This window comes from Limulus polyphemus, unplaced genomic scaffold, assembly GCF_000517525.1.
Source record: "Limulus polyphemus unplaced genomic scaffold, Limulus_polyphemus-2.1.2 Scaffold848, whole genome shotgun sequence".
In the NCBI taxonomy this organism is placed as follows: domain Eukaryota; kingdom Metazoa; phylum Arthropoda; class Merostomata; order Xiphosura; family Limulidae; genus Limulus; species Limulus polyphemus.
In genome coordinates, this window is record NW_013666458.1 from 293,732 (window position 1) to 314,101 (window position 20,370).

General features: G+C 32.8%; 1 pseudogene; it reads left to right on the forward strand.

Annotated features, from left to right (window-relative positions):
• LOC106460851 overlaps positions 1 to 7,369 on the forward strand; it is a 37,262-nt pseudogene extending 29,893 nt beyond the window's left edge.
• The last annotated feature ends 13,001 nt before the right edge of the window (positions 7,370 to 20,370 follow it).

Here is a 20,370-nt window from a genome sequence, read left to right on the forward strand (position 1 = left end):
ATAAAACACAAAATAACTGAAGTGTTGATTTTCTTGGCGATGGTACAATTCAATGATATTTTTAGCATTTAAAAAATACAAATACAGGCATTTCCTAAAACGAGGAAGGCCAAGTTTTCTATTTACAATAGAATTAGAATTCAAATTACTTGTTTGAGGGTTTATGTCACAAGGCATTACCTTTAGGATAAACAATTTAAAGCATCCTAGGAGGATAAAAGATTTGGTATACTGTCTTGTAAATAAAATATATCCGCAATTTTTTGAGAATACAAAAATTACATTGTCAATGAAATAAACAGCAAGAAGTTAGCTTCAACAGGAATATTACGTTATTATTTAAAAATAACCGGGATGTCAGTGTAGTAAAATGATGTCACAGTCTGGTTTCGAAAACACCATACGAAGTTTTGAAGAGACTGTAAGATCTGGTGATTAAATAGGAAATGGCAAACAGCTGAAAGTTTCTTCAAACTCGTTAAACTAGCTTGTAAGAACTCTTATAGAGTGTATAAGTGCATTACCTTCTCTGATTATAGTAAAGGACTTGCAATCTGCGAGTCGCAAGTTCGAATCCCATCATCGAAAATTCTCGCTCTTTCAGCTGTGGGGGCATTTTAGTGTGACGGTTACTTCCATTTTCTATGTATAATAACAAACCGTAAATATCAAACTCCTATCGTGGTACAGTAAAAGTGAGACAATTTAATAGTTTTAGTGTTTAATAAGCTCACAACTGAGTTATCTAAATATTGAGTGACCTAATTATTATTTACACCAATGAAGAAAATATTCGATCACTATTCAATAGAAATATATGTGCGAACATTGTTTGAGCAATTAAAAAAAAACAGCTTGTATACTCAAACACTTTATCAAACCTTTGTTAGGCCGAGTATAACCCAGTGATTAGTGTATGCAGTTGCAGATACAATGTTCATGTCCCGTTAGCATCAACAAATCGTACTATGCTTGTACATCAGGGTTGTGGATGTGTTATAAGAGCGAGGGTCGAATCCCACTATTCTGTCAGACAAGAACTGCCCCATAGTTGTTGGTGGGTATTGTTCACTAGCTGTCTTCCTGCTAGTCTATCAAATAATAATAATAAATATTATTTTGCGCGCATAACGCACGTTTTGGCTTAAAGACTATATTTGTGTTTTGAACCTCCTTTTAAAAGGCAAAGAGGATATTGTAATTTTTCAAGATCTGCTAGCGACAAATGATTTATTGGTGTAAATAGGATCTTAATATTATTTTATGGTTTCAAAAGCACTTCAAAATTTTTAGCCACGGCATAGCGGCTCATAGAACGGCTTTGAGTGTTGTTGTTTTTTGTGTAGAAACTATTAACTCATAGCTATGTCGTCTCTTGACTGATATGAGATCCAATTACAATTTTGGAATCAGGAGGTCAAACCCTTTCGATTTATGTATTGACCACGCCCAAGGTCTCATAGATTAATTTACTCTAATCCTACCTGAAAGAATTTCAGACTTTACTTAATCAGCAGAACCAACCAGTCGACTCATTTTAATATAAACTAGGTATCAAGACTTTACTAAACAAGCAGAACCAATCAGTGTAGTTACATAACATAAACAATGTACCAGACTTTACTTAATCAGCAGAACCAAACGATCAACTCACAATAACATAAACTATGTACCAGACTTTTCTTAACCAGCAGAACCAAACAATCAACTCACAATAACATAAACTATGTACCAGACTTTTCTTAACCAGCAGAACCAAACAATCAACTCACAATAACATAAACTATGTACCAGACTTTTTTTAACCAACAGAATCAATCTTCTCACTATAACATAAACTAGGTACCAGACTTTGCTTAATTAGCAGATTCAACCAATTAGTTTACTATAATATAAATCTGGAACAAGCTTTACTTATCCAACAGAAACAAACATTCAGCTCAGAATAACATAAACTAGGTACCAGACTTTACTTAACCAGCAGAACCAAAAAATCTTCTCACTATAACATAAACTAGGTACCAGACTTTATATGATTGTCGTACTGTAGCATAAATATAGGTGTCACACTACTTAGTGTGATGAAGAAATCAGTTTTTATACTGTAGCTATCAGACTTAACTCGGAAATGCACTCAATCACAACAGTGGATATGGATATTATACTCTACTCAACTCAATAGCGGACCCAGTAGCCACACTATATCATAAATAAGGACCAGCCTTTACTCAACCTGAAAAAGTTATCAGTCACCAAACTATGAATAATACCAGGTATTGTGTTATTCAACCCGAAGACAGACTCAAATCCTTACATTATAACATAAACATATGTTGCAGAATTTACACAGTTCGAAGATGACCTCGACCTCAAACCTATGGAATAAGTGCATACGTTTCTGATTTAGTTCAACAGAAAAGTATTCAATCTCGACACTGACGTGTTTTACAGGAGCAACAAAGTGCCTTAGTATCATAAGTGCACAGTTTTACTCAACGTAACATACTCACTCATATCACAGTACGGACACTATGGAGTAATTGAACACTTACTTCAGTCTTCCTGTCATTTAGTATGCAAAATCATTAAGTTTATCCGCCGGCCTGATTAATATATATATATTTATAATTCTTATGTTACATAATTTGAGATATCTATATATACAAACCAACAACTCAGTCCTTGACAATTTTATTATACATTTTGTTTGTTTCAGAATTTCGTGCAAAGTTGTACAAAGACTATGTCCGCATAGCCGCCCCTAATTTTGAGTCGATAAACAAGAGGGAAGGCAGCTAGACATCCAGAGCACCACCAACAACTCTTGAGCTACTCTTTTCTGACTGAATAATGGGATTAAATCTGCATTCTTATAGTGCACTCACGGCCCCAAAGTGCGGAGCAATGTTTTACGACAACGGGAGGCAAACTATGAATAACGTCTAGGCCACACCCAGCCTCCATTATTTGGATATGGTGCAACATGTCAAGTATTCATTAGTGCTATATATATTATTACACTTAAAAATGGTTTCAGTTATCTGAAAACAATACATTGTTAGTATGATCTACAGGATATTTATTTGTTCTATTAATCAACATGTTTGTATGCGGCTGCAGTCACGTGCGTTATCATAGTAACAGCTGTATTCTGGCAAGATTTGTTGATGAGACGCCAAACGAAAGAGTAAAAACAGCTTTAAGAGGATGTAAAGGTCATCATAACAGAGGACAAAAAGGGCTAACACACGTGAAAATAAACTACTTTATAATCTATATATTTTTGCTGTTTCCCCTTCAAAAAGTATCTTTAGATCAATAAACTACAACTTACAGGTTTGAGATCAATTAACATTTTTTATATATTTTGTTAAATCACCTAAGTCTATGTACTTCATAATGGAGATTTTGTTTTAACAATAGACGTGAAAGTTTGCCTAGTTGTGTCTATTTAACAAAGTATGTAGTTTCAATAAAAGAGTTGTGTTTGGAAAATATGATCTTTATGTTTCCTATGTTATTCACATCAAACACATATAAAAACTACCAACAATTTATTTCGAGTTATCTTCATTATTCAAACCTTTGAACATGGTTACTGTAAATATATTTTTTGTCATCCATAACTTTTAGCTTCATTACAGTGTATATGTTTTTGTCAACAAATACTTTTTAACTTCGTTACAGTTAATAACTTTTTTATAATTTTGTGCTTTGTTACACTTAACATGGTTATTGTTTTCTAAGACTCTGAGCTTAATTATAGTTTATTATATGTTGTAGTTTTTTATTACCGATCAAGCTCCTTCATTATCTCCAGTTACCTCTATAGCTACCCCAAGGAGGTCGATACCCGAAAAATTCCTCCTTAGTGTGCCAATTTTGGTCCCGTTAGCTTTTGAGTGGGAGTACTGACACAGTTTCAAGGCGTCCCCAAGATCCAGCGGAAAGCCAGGAACACAAAATTTGAAGCCAGATTTGAGTTCATAAAGCCTAAAAACCTAACCTTAGATTCCCATAATGTCTATGTGCCCTTCAGGGGGCATTTAACTCTTCTTGGTATCCCCTTCCAAAGGGGTTATACCACATAGAAAAGAACACTCTTGCACAACCCGAATCTTCCTGCCAAGTTTGGTCGTGCTACCTTCAGAATTGTAGACGAAGTTAGCTGGACATACCTACAAAGCAACAAGCTGAATTAATATAGTATATGTTTCAGAAGAATAAATAGTTGACATACTCGTTCGAAATTAATTTAGCATCTTCACCTGAAAAATATGAAATTGTTACAAATGGTAAGAAATAAAAAGTGCCTAAACTGATAAACGTGAATACAGTAACCCAAGTCAAAATGTTATATAAAGGAGTTTTAAAGCCTTAATCAGTACATAGTCTAGGTTTATTGTCATCAGGGGAAATGAAAACAGCAACTTCCAATCGGATAAACAACAGAAATGAAAAGTTGTTTTGGGAGTACAAAGAACATCTAATGTTTATTCTGTGCCACTTTCTTATTTTGCCTCCACGCCAAGTGTTTTTATTTCTATTCTCAGTTAAAAGTATCTGAATCCACAACTAGTTTTTTTTTATTGACAGCATAACATATTTTTTATTGGATAAGTATACCCACTGTCACGTGGACATATTTCAAAAACAGTAAATCCAAGAGTCAGGACTTACAATTACTTGTACAACATTCCTTATCTGTAATATTTTTATAAGATCATCACAATAAATCAAACTTATTTATTTATTTTAGATATTTACACATTAGATGACCTACAAAATATGTTGCAACTGTATATAATATATGAAATATCACAGACAAATGGTACAAAAACACATTATTATAATACAAAATTATGAATTCCCCAATCAAACACTGACGAAGCAGTATTAAATTACCTGTGGCATAAAACAGTCTGTGAGTCGTGGGAACGAATCCCTTTACCGAGAATGCTCGTTTTGTCAGCCGTTAAGGCGCTATAACGTAAAGATTAATCCCACTATTTATTGTTAAAGAGTAGCTCTAGTGGTGTTTTGTTTGTTTGTAATTAAGCTCAAAGCTACACAGTGGGCTATCTGTGCTCTGCCCACTACAGGCATCGAAACCCGGTTTTTAGCGTTGTAAGTCCGCAGACATACCGCTGTGCCATTAGGGGGCCTAGTGGTGTTAATTAGCTTACTTTCCCCTAATGTATCACTTCAAAATTAAGGGCAGCTTGCGCAATTACCCCTCGAGTAGCTTTGCGCCACCAAATTTCAATAAACAAACAAAGAAAGGCGGATGTTGCCTAGTGATTAACGTACTCAGACCGTGAATCCGAGGATTCATGGTTCGCTATAATACTATTATGCTCTAAAATACTGACTGTCAAATCCTACCATTGGGTCAAACATGAGAAGCCGGTGCTATTAAATACCTTCCCTTTAATCTACCAGTTTTTAATTAGGAACAGCTATGCTCAGATAGCCTTTGTGTAATTTTGTGCGAAAGTTCTAAAAATAATAAAAACGTTTGGAATATTGTATATCATCTTAAGAATATATATAGTTGCATCAGTAAAAGAACCTATTGTAATAACAAAATTATAGAACTTTAAAACTGTGCCTTTCAAAAACAGCTAAATATACATGCCAAAAAAAAATAACAGTAATATTTTATTACCTATTTTACGGCTTGACAGAAATATCTAATTTTAATCTTTCAAAAGTTGCACTTAGAATTTATATATATTTGCTAGTTAGACAAATTTGATAATTTAGATATACTGAATTTTTTTTATTACCATTAAAATCTAGCAATTACCTTATAAAAACCTCTTTAAGTTAACATCAATACGGAAGTTAAAGGTTTCTTTCCAATTACATTCGTAACCTTAATAATGTCGAAAATTGTTTTAAATACAATTATGTTGCATGCGTGTCTAGTTTCAACATGAAATTATGACTTTAATCTTTATATCACACACACACACACATATTTATATATAGATATATGTCATTATTTTAAAATGCTTTTCTTGGGAATGATGAGATAAAGATTTTCCTATATTTCAGGTAATCAATTTCTAAAGTACGACAGCAGGGCCATCTGATGGAGATATGAATACCACACGTACTTGCAGCATCAACAAAATTCGAGACGTTCAGCCTGAAAAAATTGAGTTGAGTGAACAGTACGATGTAATTAAAGAGATAGGGTCAGGAGATTATGGAAAGGTTATGTTGGCTGTACATCGGTACACATCAAAAGAAGTAGCGTTAAAGGCGGTCCCAAAATTGACAACAACACTCAGGGAGTTTCAAATAGAGTTTCATTATAGTTATTTCTTATCTCCTCACATGAATATTCTCGACACCTACGATGTCGCGTTTGAAATTACAGATCATTATATATTTGCCCAAGAGGTGGCGCCACTCGGTGATATGTGGCAGGTAATCGAACAGCAAAGTGGAATGGAAGAACGAGACGTAAAAATCATTATTAAACAAGTGACGTCAGCTTTGGAATTTATGCACAGCAAAGATCTAGTACATCGTGACTTTAGAGCAGAAAATATTCTAATCTTTCAGCCAGACTATTCAAAAGTCAAGTTAACAGACTTTGGGTTAACGAGGGTTGCTGGAACTCTAGTTAAAAAACGCACGCGATCTTTGCCTACATGTCCTCCTGAAATATGGGAAGCCGTTCATTTGGAAGGTTATAATGTGGAGATCGGTTCTGATGTTTGGCAAATGGGTATGCTTCTATTCGCCGCGCTAGTGGCCAGATTTCCTTGGGAGAAAGCCGATATCACAGATCCAAATTTCACGGAATTTGTTCAATGGCAAAAAAGGAAAAGCACTCGCACTCCAAAAGAGTTTAAACGTTTCTCGCCGAGATTTCTGCGGCTTATACGAAGGCTTATGGATCCTAAACCATCGAAAAGACACCCAATTAAAGAAGTATATAAGTATCTAGGAGACAGGTGGCTTTTTTCGAGAAGTCCGCGGGCTAGCACTGTCAGCAAGCCGTCAGATACTTCAGAACAAAGTAATGCTAACGAAGAACGCCTGGGGGAGCTATTGTCTTCTTATCATATCGAGACGAGAGTTGAATCAAGTTATAAGGAACGTCGACTCAACGACTGGGTCTTAACCAACTATGATGACTCTGACTAAATATTTCACTTAAATATAAGTACAATAACGTTCTTGTTTTATTTAGTAGCGGTGTTACAAAGACACAACTGCATTTGTGTTAGATGGTTCTTCAATAGTAATACATACCAGATAATTTAATATTCAAATGTAAACAAAGTGTGTTGTTGTTCGAGATACACAATCATAATTGAAAACAATACATGCAGTGAAATATAAACAAAACATTTGCAGTCTAAATTAATGTGATTATTTTTTATTACAAATAAAACCATATTCTTTATTATAGAGTGACATATGCACGATATTAAATTATTTGATGTTAAAATTCAATACACAACAACATTGTTATTAATATCCTTAAAGCAATGTTATATCACCATGATACTTTTATAGAGATGCCAAAACAACGGTTTCACGTATAGATGGCAAGATTTGAGAAGAAAAAGGGTTACGCTTAAAGAAGATTGCCTCATTGGTGTTATAATAATTATTAAACTAATTTCTCTGTGATTTAACCGAAATTTTTGAAATTAAATAGCAACCATGTCTATAAATCACCGAATTACTTCTGTTGAATCTTTTTCTAGTTACGCTCAAAATGGGCCTTTCATGTACATAATGAAAAAAAAAGGATTTATATCAGACAGTATGTAGGTTTTTTGTGGAGATTTTGTGAGGGATGTTTGAAATTACGGAGTTTAAAATTTAGCAAACGAAAGATTCAAGCTTCCACCCTCTTAGGAATGGTATATTTTAACTACCGTATTGTTATTAATAGCTTTGTCATACAACATTATATGTCATGTTCTGAGTCTCGAAAACGAGAATATTTACGACAGTAACTTTGATTACTTGGATAGTCAGACTCGCATTTATTCACATATCTTGTTGACAGGATCGTGCAATACGCAAAGTGAACATACGTACTTTCTCAAAAATTATGTTTAAAGATATATCATTATGTTTTAGAATTATATGGCTAACGCCAAAAAATTAATAGTTTTAAAACAAAGTATTCTAGTAGACTAGGTGGAAAAGTGAGAATTAACCCTTTGTGAGAGTTCAAGAGGTTTTTAAGAAAAATGGTAACAACAGTTTTAACATAACTTGGACCGTCCGAGTCCAAATTTGCTTATCACATGGAACAGCCGAGATGGACCAATAGGTCTCATGTTGTTCCATGTTAAACTGTATTTTAACTTTTAAACCTTCAAATTTGCAAATCAAAATAGCCGCTAACATTTATGCGACACATTTTATGTATTACAATAGTATTTGTTTAGTTACAGATCAGTAACAACAGTTTTTAACATAATTTGAACTTGCTGAGTCCAAACTTGCTTGTTGCCAAGCTGTATTTTAACTATTTGACCCTCAATATAAAAATGAATAATTATTTAAATAAATGAATTTATAAATGTTAGAAATAAAAAGGAATAAACAAATATTAAAATAAATAAATAAATATATATATTTATTAATTCATTTATCTCAACATTTGTTCATTTATTTCTCTATTTATTAATTTCGTGAATTGTTAATTAATTAGTATATTTATTTATTCATTGTTTCGATAGAAAATATCCTTAATAACCATAACAGTGACAGTGGAAAGTTAAGCAAATGTTTTCTGTTAACGTAGAGGTAACAGTAGTGAGTAACATAACTGTTTGTTGCGCTCATAGCTAGAGTAGAATTAACATACGATTTTAATGTGTTTATTCCAAAAGATTTAGTCACAGTAGTTGTACTAGATTGTGGTATCCAGAAGTTACATTGGTTGATGTTGTTGGTAAACCATGAAGCTTGTAATCAGTTTCAAAAGACCTGTGCCAATTTCTCATAGTCTCTGTATTATTTGCCAAGAATCAATTAAAGAAGATATATGTGAAGCAGGTGAGCAGGGATTAAAGACAATGAAGAAGACAGCAGATATGAAAAGAAAAAAAAGTCAAATACAGAGATGCCACTGGCAGAATAGAGTCCACTGTTTCAGTACACATACAAAGGCAAACTCCAGAGGCTTGAGGAGGCAAGAGTATTTACAACCGATTTATCATATCTGACTATGGACAATGATTCAAGAAAAACTACCAGTGCACACAAAACAAAATATTCTAGTGCTATTAAATCGATAGACTTGGGATCTTTTTTTTTTCTTTTCTTTTTGTCAAGAAGTGCATCCCAAACAGAATGTTTTCTCTGTAACTACATTCAAAATGAGCGAACAAATAACGAGAGTTGCTGAACTTGATCACAAAATGACTGTTCAGTTAGCTGGAGTTAATGACCTTATAGCTTCTGAAGGCAAATATCATTTCACATCTTACATCAAGTTCCTGATGTCTGTGGTAAGAAAGAAACAAAACCACAAGGTTTCCGACACAGCAGTGCTATAGCTACAAAATGAGTTTCAACATGCAGCCAACCAAAGCAATGTTTTAGAGCTGTCTGAAATTTGAAATATTTACTGTAATATAGCAGAGGAAGTTGGCATTGAAATCTTTCTTTTCTACATCAGTTGTCGATCATCATTCGAGAAAAAGCTCCAAACTCAAGTTTGGGAATTATTTCACTACACGAGCTTTTTGTTTGGTCTATTGGAGAAAGATAAACACTTTTAGTTCCATTTACATATAACTATGTACCTCTCTTAAAACTTGACAGATTCATCTCAGGATAATGAGGTGCCGATCCCCGTTTACTATCTTCACGAGGACATCTTTCTTTCATGGGTATATGTTGCACTAGAAATTCAGAGAGATATTTTAACACATGCCGGTCATACTGTGAATGAAGATAATGCGGATGTTTGCATTCCTGAAAACCGGTAAATGTTTCTCCACCTTCTTTATAGAATTAGTTTGAAAATTATTTATTTTTATATTGAGGGTCTAAGAAAATTTGGACTTAGAAGGTCAATATTATGTTAAAAATAGTTGTTACCGACCTTTAAAAAATTATATTATAGTAAATAATGTCGTGTTAATGTTGGCAGCCATTTTGATTTACAATTTGAAGAGAAAAAGAGTTAAAATACAGCTAAGTAACAGCCATATTTGGATACAGCACACCAATATTGTCTACGAAAGACTTGCTGTCAATTTTTAGCAAGAAATGCCTACTAAAAACCTGATTATTCTATAGTTCTAGTTTTTAGTGCTCTTCTGAAAATGATTTAACCATTTTTAAATGAACAAACTAAAGTAAAAAACCCATTTTGAATGGTTCACATAAAGCAGTTACAAACTGTGGGCTTCTTGCGGAAATGATGCTGATAAATTTGGTTTTGTTTTGTTTTTGGTTGAAAAGCTAAGACATTTATCATGTGATTTTACTTTATTTTATCTAAATATAAAGAATATTCTGTTTGTGAAATGTTAAATGTTATCCATTAAACTAACGATTTTTTCTTAAACTTCGAAAATGAGTTTTTAAATGTTCAAATTAAAATTTGAAGTAACTGTTGTTGTTTTATTATCTAACCAATAAAGCATTTAATACTTTGGTAATTGTTTCAAAATGTGATAAGTTTTGTTTCTTGAAGTTTATTTTAGCCAAATGTAATGAATAGAATGTTGTACGTAAGAAAAAAATTATTATTTCATTAAAACGAAAACATGAAAATATTCAATAACATTTATTTCAGTGCTAGAGGAAAACTGCATTTAATCGATGTAGTATAGATTAATTTTACTAAAACGTTTTATTTTGGATTAAATACAAACTGGATTCCATGAATGAATGAATTAATTGTTGTTTTTTTTTACTTTTCTCTGGTGTGCAATGATATCCTCAAAACTTTAAACAAAATTAGACATTTTGTTTCATTGAATAATCTAATTTGAAATTTTCTTGAAATTCAAATGTACATTTTGAGTTTCTGTGTTGCATAAAAGACATCATAAGCTATTGTTTATACCTTCTGTAGTTTTTATTATTATTCCGACAATTTCAAGACTGAATATTTTATTTTATAGGTGTGATGCTCAATGTAGACAATAGTGCTTTAATTTGCTGGAAAACTGTTTTGTTTATATTAATGTGAAACATATCCATGTTGAGTATCTTCCTACATATATGAATGCATGTATGGCAGTCTGATGTCAACAACTTTTTGCAGCTGAGGAGGGGTGGGTGTTGAATGGATACTTCCCAGAGTTTTCCAAAACTAATGAATAATCTTTGTAGATTTTCCTTTAATTACAATTGTGTTATGCTTTACTGTTCTTCTTTACCGTTGCATCATAACTATCAGTGCTCGACAGGAAGTAACGTCACAGTAATAGCTTTAATCTGTAAAAGCTAGTTTGGTGAGGTTACACGACATTTTGTTTTTCTTCTACTATATATAATCCACGGAAACGCAGTGCAATTGGGTTTGACGTCACAGATGCGATATGTTCCTTTCATAAACGCAAAACACAGCCCCCTTTTCTAACTCTGAGTGAATGTTTTTAACGAAAGATTCAGAAAACTAAGCTTTCACATACTGCCGAACATGCATTCATTCAATTTGTTATAAACTATGTCGTTGTTTGAAAGCAGATTTTAGATATATATTCGTCTTTACATGATTGCCAGCGTGCGCGTGTGTGGGCTTTAATATTAATGAAGAAATGACTGCATGAAAGGTTCGAAAATAATAAAAAGACATTCTAGTCTCTGTGATGTCTCAGCTTTTTGTGTCAGTTTGCTTCTAATTTTAATTCATAATTCCTACAAAGGCCTTACACTAAAGGAGGATCTAATCAGTCCAAAAACTGCGAAACGTGTCTCTACGCATACAGTTACTCCCTGATGTTACTCCAGATAATCCTTCCATTCATTTCTCTCCAGTATTTAGTCTATCAGCTTCACCAGAGTCACATCTACACACAATAACAAACAAATTTTGTTACAGCGTTCCTGATAGATGCGCTAAGCGAAGTATTGTGGAATAACAAATAATAATGAAATATTCTCTGTGGAAGAATTTGATGTCGTTTTGCGACTCCACTCACAATTATATTTTTCTCAACGATAGAAAATCCACAAAACACGTAGGAAAAATTTTAGCTTATAATATTTATGCGCCAAAAAAACATACTTTCAACGTACAATGTTAAAAATCAATAAGTAACCCACTTTCTTTCCACACGCCCCTCCCAGTGGCATAGCGGTATGTCTGTGGACTTACAACGCTAGAAACTGGGTTTCGATACCCGTGGTGGGCAGAGCACAGATAGCCCATTGTCTAGCTATGTGCCTAATTTCAAATCAAACGAAACAATATTTCCACACTCAATATTATTTGTTGTAAAATGCATTATGCATGACTCATATTTCACAACACAGTTTTCTAATACTTGATGATACACTAGAACAAGAACCTGCATTATGCATGACTCATATTTCACAACACAGTTTTCTAATACTTGATGATACACTAGAACAAGAACCTGCATTATGCATGACTCATATTTCACAACACAGTTTTTTAATACTTGATGATACACTAGAACAAGAATCTAGCATAACTTGAAGGTTAGGACTCGACTGTAGGTAGCGGGATTGAAACTGGGAGCCGAACATGTTCGACCTTTCATCCGTTAAGGCGTTATAATGTAACGGTGAATCTCACTATTCGTTGGTAATAAAGTAGCCCAAGAGTTACGGTGGGTGCTGCCGGTCGGTTGCCTCCTCTTTTATCGGCAGTCCAAAATTAAGGATAACGACATATACCTTAATAGTTTTGCCATAAAGCAGAACACATGCTAGAAAAATTAAAATATTCTTCTCAAGCTGGAAGGAAAGTTCTAAGAAAAGCACATTAGTTTTCCACGTTTTGATTTTAAAATATAGAACATATAAATATATATATATATATATGTGTTATCTAGGTCTCGAAAAAAAAATAAAGTACATCAAATCACAATATATTACATACTTTATCTAGATTATACATCATGCTTAAAGGATCCGCTATGATGATGAAAAGTTTACGCTCAGTTCTTGCTTTTTATTAATAAAGTACAATGTAATGTCAGCTCCTTTCTTGCAAGCTCTACATACTCACTTATATTGTTGTGAAGAAAATATTGTGTATTTTTAAGAAAATAAAAATTTTACATATCCCAATTATTATAATGTATATTTATAGAAAATATGATTAAATACTAGTTACTAGAAAGTTTTAATATCAGTTTAAGAATGAAAGTATATTTTTTGTATCCGTTCCTCAAGCATTGGGGTAATGTGTCAGGGTGAAACCGGAAAATTTTGAAAAAGTAATTGACATCAGTAAGTCTACTTGGGTGATAAAGAAAAAACGCGCTTATATATATATATATATATATATATGTTTGTTCGTTTGTTATTTGCTATTTGCTTAATTTACGTGATGCCAATCACAGCTCACACGAGAAATCAAGAACAACAACAAACACAAAGCCCAATTAGTTGCAAAACACTTTTTAAAGGCAACATTTGGTTATGTGCCATTTCTTCTCCCGAAATTCAACAAATTGATTTCAGTTATCAAATTGGGAACATTTTTTTTCTTTTTAGAATTCGCAGAACTTTTTGTCTGTTCAATTTATATTTTTAATTGTTTTCGACTCATGACTTAATAAACCTTTCTGTAACGTATCGAGAACCCTAGACCTGTTTAATGTACTGATGTAACACCAGCTGTAGATGAGTATTTGTATAATATCGGGTTTTTCTTCTAAATCCGTTTTGGCATTCTGGGAATCTTGAGGTAATCTCCAGAAATGTGGAAAGTCTATTGCTCATTATCTTTCTAAACTTTTTCCTATACAGCTGGTCAGGCTGATCGGGTGGTAGCTGTTTGGTTTAGTTGCTGGTTTTCCTTCTTTGCCTAAAACAGATATTCCAAACATAAAACGAACAAGACATGAATACACATTTCTTTAATGAGGAGAACAAACATGTAACAGAAAATATAAATCTATAAACACCAAAATTACCTGTTAATATACAAGCTGACAAAACAAACGACATCACAAATGATAATTATGAAATATATCAAATGACAAAAACCATAACAGAAGTTCAACAAGTAATCAAAGCAACAAAAAACAAAGCTCCGGGAGAAGGTGGTATTCAAGCTATCCTTCTAAAAATTAAGGCACTCGGAGATTGTTTGAACACTCACAGCCCTTTTCAACCTATCACTAAACTCTGTATACATCCACGTTTCTTGGAAGCAAGCGACTATACTTATGTTCCATATTATTTACATGTTTGTATGTGCTAATGTGTTATTTATTTCTAGTGGTGGATAAGTTGTGTTTGCGTTTCTTGGATTTACGAATCTTTTTAATTATGGCCAGAATTGTTTTGGGTCGTTTAGTTGTGAGAAGAAATGATCCCAGATATTTTGTTATAATTCTTGAACTTCTTTTAGAAGTGATAAACTAGAAGGGAGGTTGCTAGCCAACATCACCCGCAGGTTTCCATGCTACTGATAAGTTGCCTTCCTTCTGTTTGGTCAGTAGTTCAAAATTATTGATGGCAGCAGATAGCCTTGGTAGCTTTAACATAGATACAAAACGAAAACATAAAATCGTGAAATAATCTGTAAAAATTTATAAAGGAACACACACACATTTTATCTCCAAGTATTAAAACTTTTAATTTGAATTGAAAAAAAAAGTTTAAATATCAAAAGTCTAACAACTTATTGAAGCATCTTTAATGTTTGATTACAATAAATCGCATTCCTATCTAGAAATAATAGCAAAGAAAACTGGAGACTCAAGAAGATACTTACCGAAACTTTACCTAAAGCTATTGAAACACATATTCGGTGTCCTTGTACTTTTTCCCAGATATGACCAGGTCTAGAAAGGAGCCAAAGTAACTACGCCATCTGACGTCAGTGAGCGTGACTATATTATCATGGCAAGGTTAGACAGCGAATTATTTCAAACTAGTTGTTGTACGATAATTTGAGACAATAGAAAAAGGACGGACAACGGAAATCTCTCTCACTTGAATGGTTATTTGATTAATATTGCTCATAAAATGTCAAGTGCTAAAATGCCCTCGGAAAGTTTGGCCAAATTAAAAGCCTTATCAGTAAATCGTTGCTTAAAAACATTTATATCTAACTGATATACATATTTTCATCTCAATATCTAAATTTATTATCATATTATTACAGAAATTAGTGATATAAGGATTAAACAACCGAACATACCTCATTCACTGAAAACAATAATAATAAAAATAGTTCGTAGTTTTATATTAGTCGAGAAAAGCCTAGTAGATGAAGCGTGTCTAGAACATACTTATCTATCCATATATTTATACATAATGATTTTTATTTTCTTACAACACGAGTTGTAATAATATATGTTTATCTAAGGCGAAAAAATTAAATAAACAAAATTAAGGGTCCCCAGGGGCTCAGCGGAAAGTCTGAGGTATGCAACTTTAAAAACCGGATTTAGATATTCGTGGTGGGCACATTGCAGATAGGCCATTGTATAGCTTTGTGCTTAACAACAAAGAAACAATCAAATTTATAAACTAGAGTTATTCTAAACTTCAAAAGATTTCTAATCACGTGCTATCAGATGTGTTTGTTCAGAAAAAGGGCAGATTAACATATTGCCAAACAGTGGTAATTATCCTATTACAAGTGTTGACAAGTATTTAATGATACCTATTTCAGTTCTGGTTTATATTGCCTTCCACATATATGTGTATATATAATAAATACAGCCACCAAACTTCCGTAATAGCCCTCGTATAAACTGTTTCCGTGTATATTTGTAGAGAAAATTGGTTTGAATTTTTCATACGAATACTTTTATCACAGACCTGGCATGGCTTGGTGGTTATGACATTCGACTAACAATCTCTGGGTAGCCGTGTGGGTGTTATAATGAAATGATCAATCCTACTATTCGTTGGTAAAAGAGTAGCTCAAGAGTTGGCGGTGAGTGGCATTGACTACTGACTTTCTTCTAGTCTATCATCGCTAAATTAGAAATGACTAGCACAAATAGCCCTCGAGTAGCTTTGTGCGAAATTCAGAACACACCAAACCAGACTTTTATAACGTGAATAAGTTCTGCGACAATGATTGGGTGCCATCATACTTCTACGTTCTAAGAAAAGAGAGAGTTTGTTGTAAAGTTAACTTTATGTTCATCTCTTAATAACAAAGTTGGTATAAAAATTCATCTTCTCCCATCACATGAACCACATCATTTAGAGTGTTAGAAATTACTAGTATATCGTGTAACTATACATGCTCGTTTACTCGTTAAGTCTTTTAACGTTAACTTCACACAGGTAAGAAAGTTTTTGTTCCTTCTTTCTCCATAGTTGTAATTAGTTATTTAATTTCTGTAGTGCATATTGGTGTATAGAAGACATTTTAACACAAGAAATAAACGACCTTATAACACCAAATTCTTGTTGTTGAGTTTCAAGCTTTATAATGTCAGCTATGGTTTGTTTTAGTGAAACGCTCCTGAAGAAGCTGTAAAGCGAAACGTTGAGAGTCCAATTAAAGAAAAAGAACAGTATGGTGTAAAAAGTCGTTATCTGAGAAGAAGCTCATAGCGAAAAAAAAACAACTTTAAAAAAACCAGTTTGACCTATAACGCGTGAAAGTGAAAACATTGTTTTTATGAATATCATGTGCATTTGTGTGCGTTTATCGTCATGGTCTGCAAAGACTGATTTAAAATTTAACTTTCTGACGAAACCTTTTCGTGATTATCAGAGATCTCAGTTAGAACGAACGTCATCGGCACTTAATAATTTCATATTTGTTTTTCCTTCTTTCTACAACATCAGTTATTTCAAGCAATGACCGCATGGTGATAATATTCTTCTTTCTTCAGACGATGACTGAAAGCAGGTCACGAGTGAAGATGAAACCGGGGGCATGAAAAAGATAATTAAACTTTAAAAAAAAATCTGTGATGAACCAGGGTCAACGCTAGTTGGACGCCAGATACATGTAAAAAAAAGAGGACAACGTATAATCACTCAAGTGAAGGTTAACAGGAGTTATTCCACATGTTCTATACTCCCTCCTTTGCTGTGATTGGTCTATTGCTGAATGGCAGCCAAACCCTTTTTGATTATCGTTAAGTTATGACGATGATCTCACCTGTTTCGATGAATGCAGGTAAAAGTGAAATGTATGTGGAAAAAAATTCAGAAGCAGTATAATATTTACAAAGAAACGTTTCGAGAAAGCGGGAAAAGTCATTTGACGAGCGAAAAAGCTTTCAGTCCAAAAAATAACCTGGTAAGCCACTTTAAAAGTAAATTTTGCTATGTTATGACTTGTTAGTTTAGCTTAATTGGTGAGCATGTCTCTGAACTAACGATAAAGTCCAGTCATACTAACCCAACTCATTTATATTAAGGCAAGTCAATTTCATTGTTGAGAGAAAAGTTGCTAATACTTAATCTAAAACTAAGTGCTGTATAAAATTAAATCTGATCTGATTAAAATATGCTTGATGGAAAACTCGCACAGTTACATGTACTATTTCTGTTTTTCCTCCAACTTCTTAAAACAAATATTTTTCTTGTAACATATATAATACTAAAGTTTCTTGCAACTTTCTTTTTTTTACAAATGTATTTAACAATATATATTTTTTCGGCTTAGGTAGAAATAAATGCTATAAAACGAACAAAAACGCTTACCTTCCTCACTTAGTGATAACAAGACTTGTTGCTGTTGGTCATAAGAGTAAATTAGCTAGGCCTAGTTGTGTTTATTCTTAAAAAGTTTAAATTCTCAGAAGATAACTTAATGTGCGTATAATTTTAAAAACAGTAGCTAAGGATTACGTAACCCGTTTTATAATTTATTTGTTAGGCCAAATAAGAGAATGACAGTTTTCAAGCCTATGTCATATTTAATGCATTTAGTGATAGTAACTATAGTTTGTCTTTTGAAAGTGCTTCCGTCTTTTACTGATTAAAGGCGGAAAACTCGGGTATCTCATAAACTAAATATAGCTCATTGATTAAAATTCGACGTTCTGTTACAAAACTATTGCTAAGTTTTCTGACGTTCTGCAGTCTTTGATAATTAGCTGAGTAATTAGTAGCCAGAAAACAACATGAAAGCTTATTGAGTCAAGATGGCAATTATATTTTGAGGCATAAATAGGGCAATCATTGCATTATACCACTTTCAAGGATTTCATCAATGAACAACTGAATTAGATATGAGAAAATTACTTGCATGTTAACTTTAGGACGCTAGAAAGATTTTTCACATCATAAAATATAAAAACATTTTTTTCTACCTTCTGACCGATGGTATTTTTTATCATGATGAATACTTGTGATTATTGGAATCAACTGCATTGCACTCTCAAATGATGATTGAGTCAAAGTGCATTTCATTTTTCTCTAACATCTAATCTGATCATTGACGACAGTGTTGTTGCCTAACAATCGGAATTTAATCATGTTCATTTACGGTTATGCCAAGTTTCAAGTGTATTATTCTATGGTGATCCTATAGCATTTCAACCATGGGGGAATCATTAGTGGACGTACTCAGAATATTAATATGTTAACATGGTTTTCATAGGCCTTTAAAGGGCAATTTTTTCTTCGGAAATGGAGAAGTTAGGCTTGTTCTTTCTCTTATGGCAGTAATTTACGCGCACGTTGTGTACCGATCGTAGGCAATAGTGGAGATGATAACGTCATAGTTACACATAGTATCACCAGATGGCGCTGGTACCATGTGATGATGTCACTAGAGGAGATGACGTCCAGGAAGTGGCACCAGAAGGCCCGTTGTTAGACGGCCATGACAGGCAAATATGGCTTCTACAAATTGGAACCACAATCATGATGAGATTGCCATGGATGTCTCAATGTATCTCAACATGTAATCAATAGCTAGATTTAATTACGTTCTAAAACTAATACAGTCGTTTTATGCATAAATACTTCACTAATTCATTAGTTCTATATTTAATCATACTTTTTACATTTCCTAACCTTTTATATGAAAATCACTTATTGTTCTGAAAAGGATGCTTATTTAAATATCATGCAGTAACATAAAGTTACTGTTTCACTAGTCTTCATGCTATTCATACAATTATATTTTTGACAAAATATTTTAATTTGTTGTTTCTTACGATAAAGGACAAGGAAATACACTGCCAATTTTGATTTAACATACTGATTATAGTTTTAGTTTCTATATTTAAGCATACACTATTTTGTCCTGAAAAAACGATGCAAAAACTCTTATTTCAACAAGACAACTATTATAACTCACGTATTATCCATTATTTGAATGAGGCAGTTATCATTACCAATATTTTACTTTACATACTTTTTCGTCCTGAAAAGGTCGATTATTAGTGTTTGTGTAAACATATTGTGTGTGCTTTGCAAAAGTGTTTCTATACTTCCATAGGACAGCATGCAGGTTTCAATATGTCTCGTCATATTTTTCATTTACTTGTGTTTCTATAGGATGATAATGTTACTAACCCTTTTAACACACTCCTGAAAGGATTTTATCAAACCTAATATTTTTTATAAATATTGAACAAGACAGCTGATTTTGCTTTAACATACTGATTATAGTTTTAGTTTCTATATTTAATCCCACTTTCACAATTATTGTACTGAAGTGGACACTTATTGAAATATCATGTATTTTCACTTGTTTGTTTTTATTCTATCCATATAACTATGATTTTTATTGTTTTTGACAAAATATGTCATTTCACTTACGTACATTTACAGTGTTTCTATGGGCCAAAGGTGTTATCATTACTAAGGATAGTGTTACTTTGTGCATACAATACTCTGTAGGACACCTGCTGTTTCACTTTCACAGGTCAATAAGACAACTATTATAACATATATCAGTTTTATTATATATTATTTGAATGAGACAGTTATTATAACCAGTAATTTACTTTACATACTTTTATCATCCTGAAAAAAGACGCCTATTTAATTCTGTGTATAATGTAACATACAGTTTCACTTTATAAGCACACATACACACACACACATATATATATATATATATACACACAAATATAATGCCTGTTATAATGTAATTATGTTAATCCTCTAAAGTATGATTTCATTTTGATACAACTAAATATAATAAATGAACGACTTACTGTTTAACTTTACAATTATTTGAAATAGTAACACTTACCATTTACTTGATGTTCTATACATAAACCT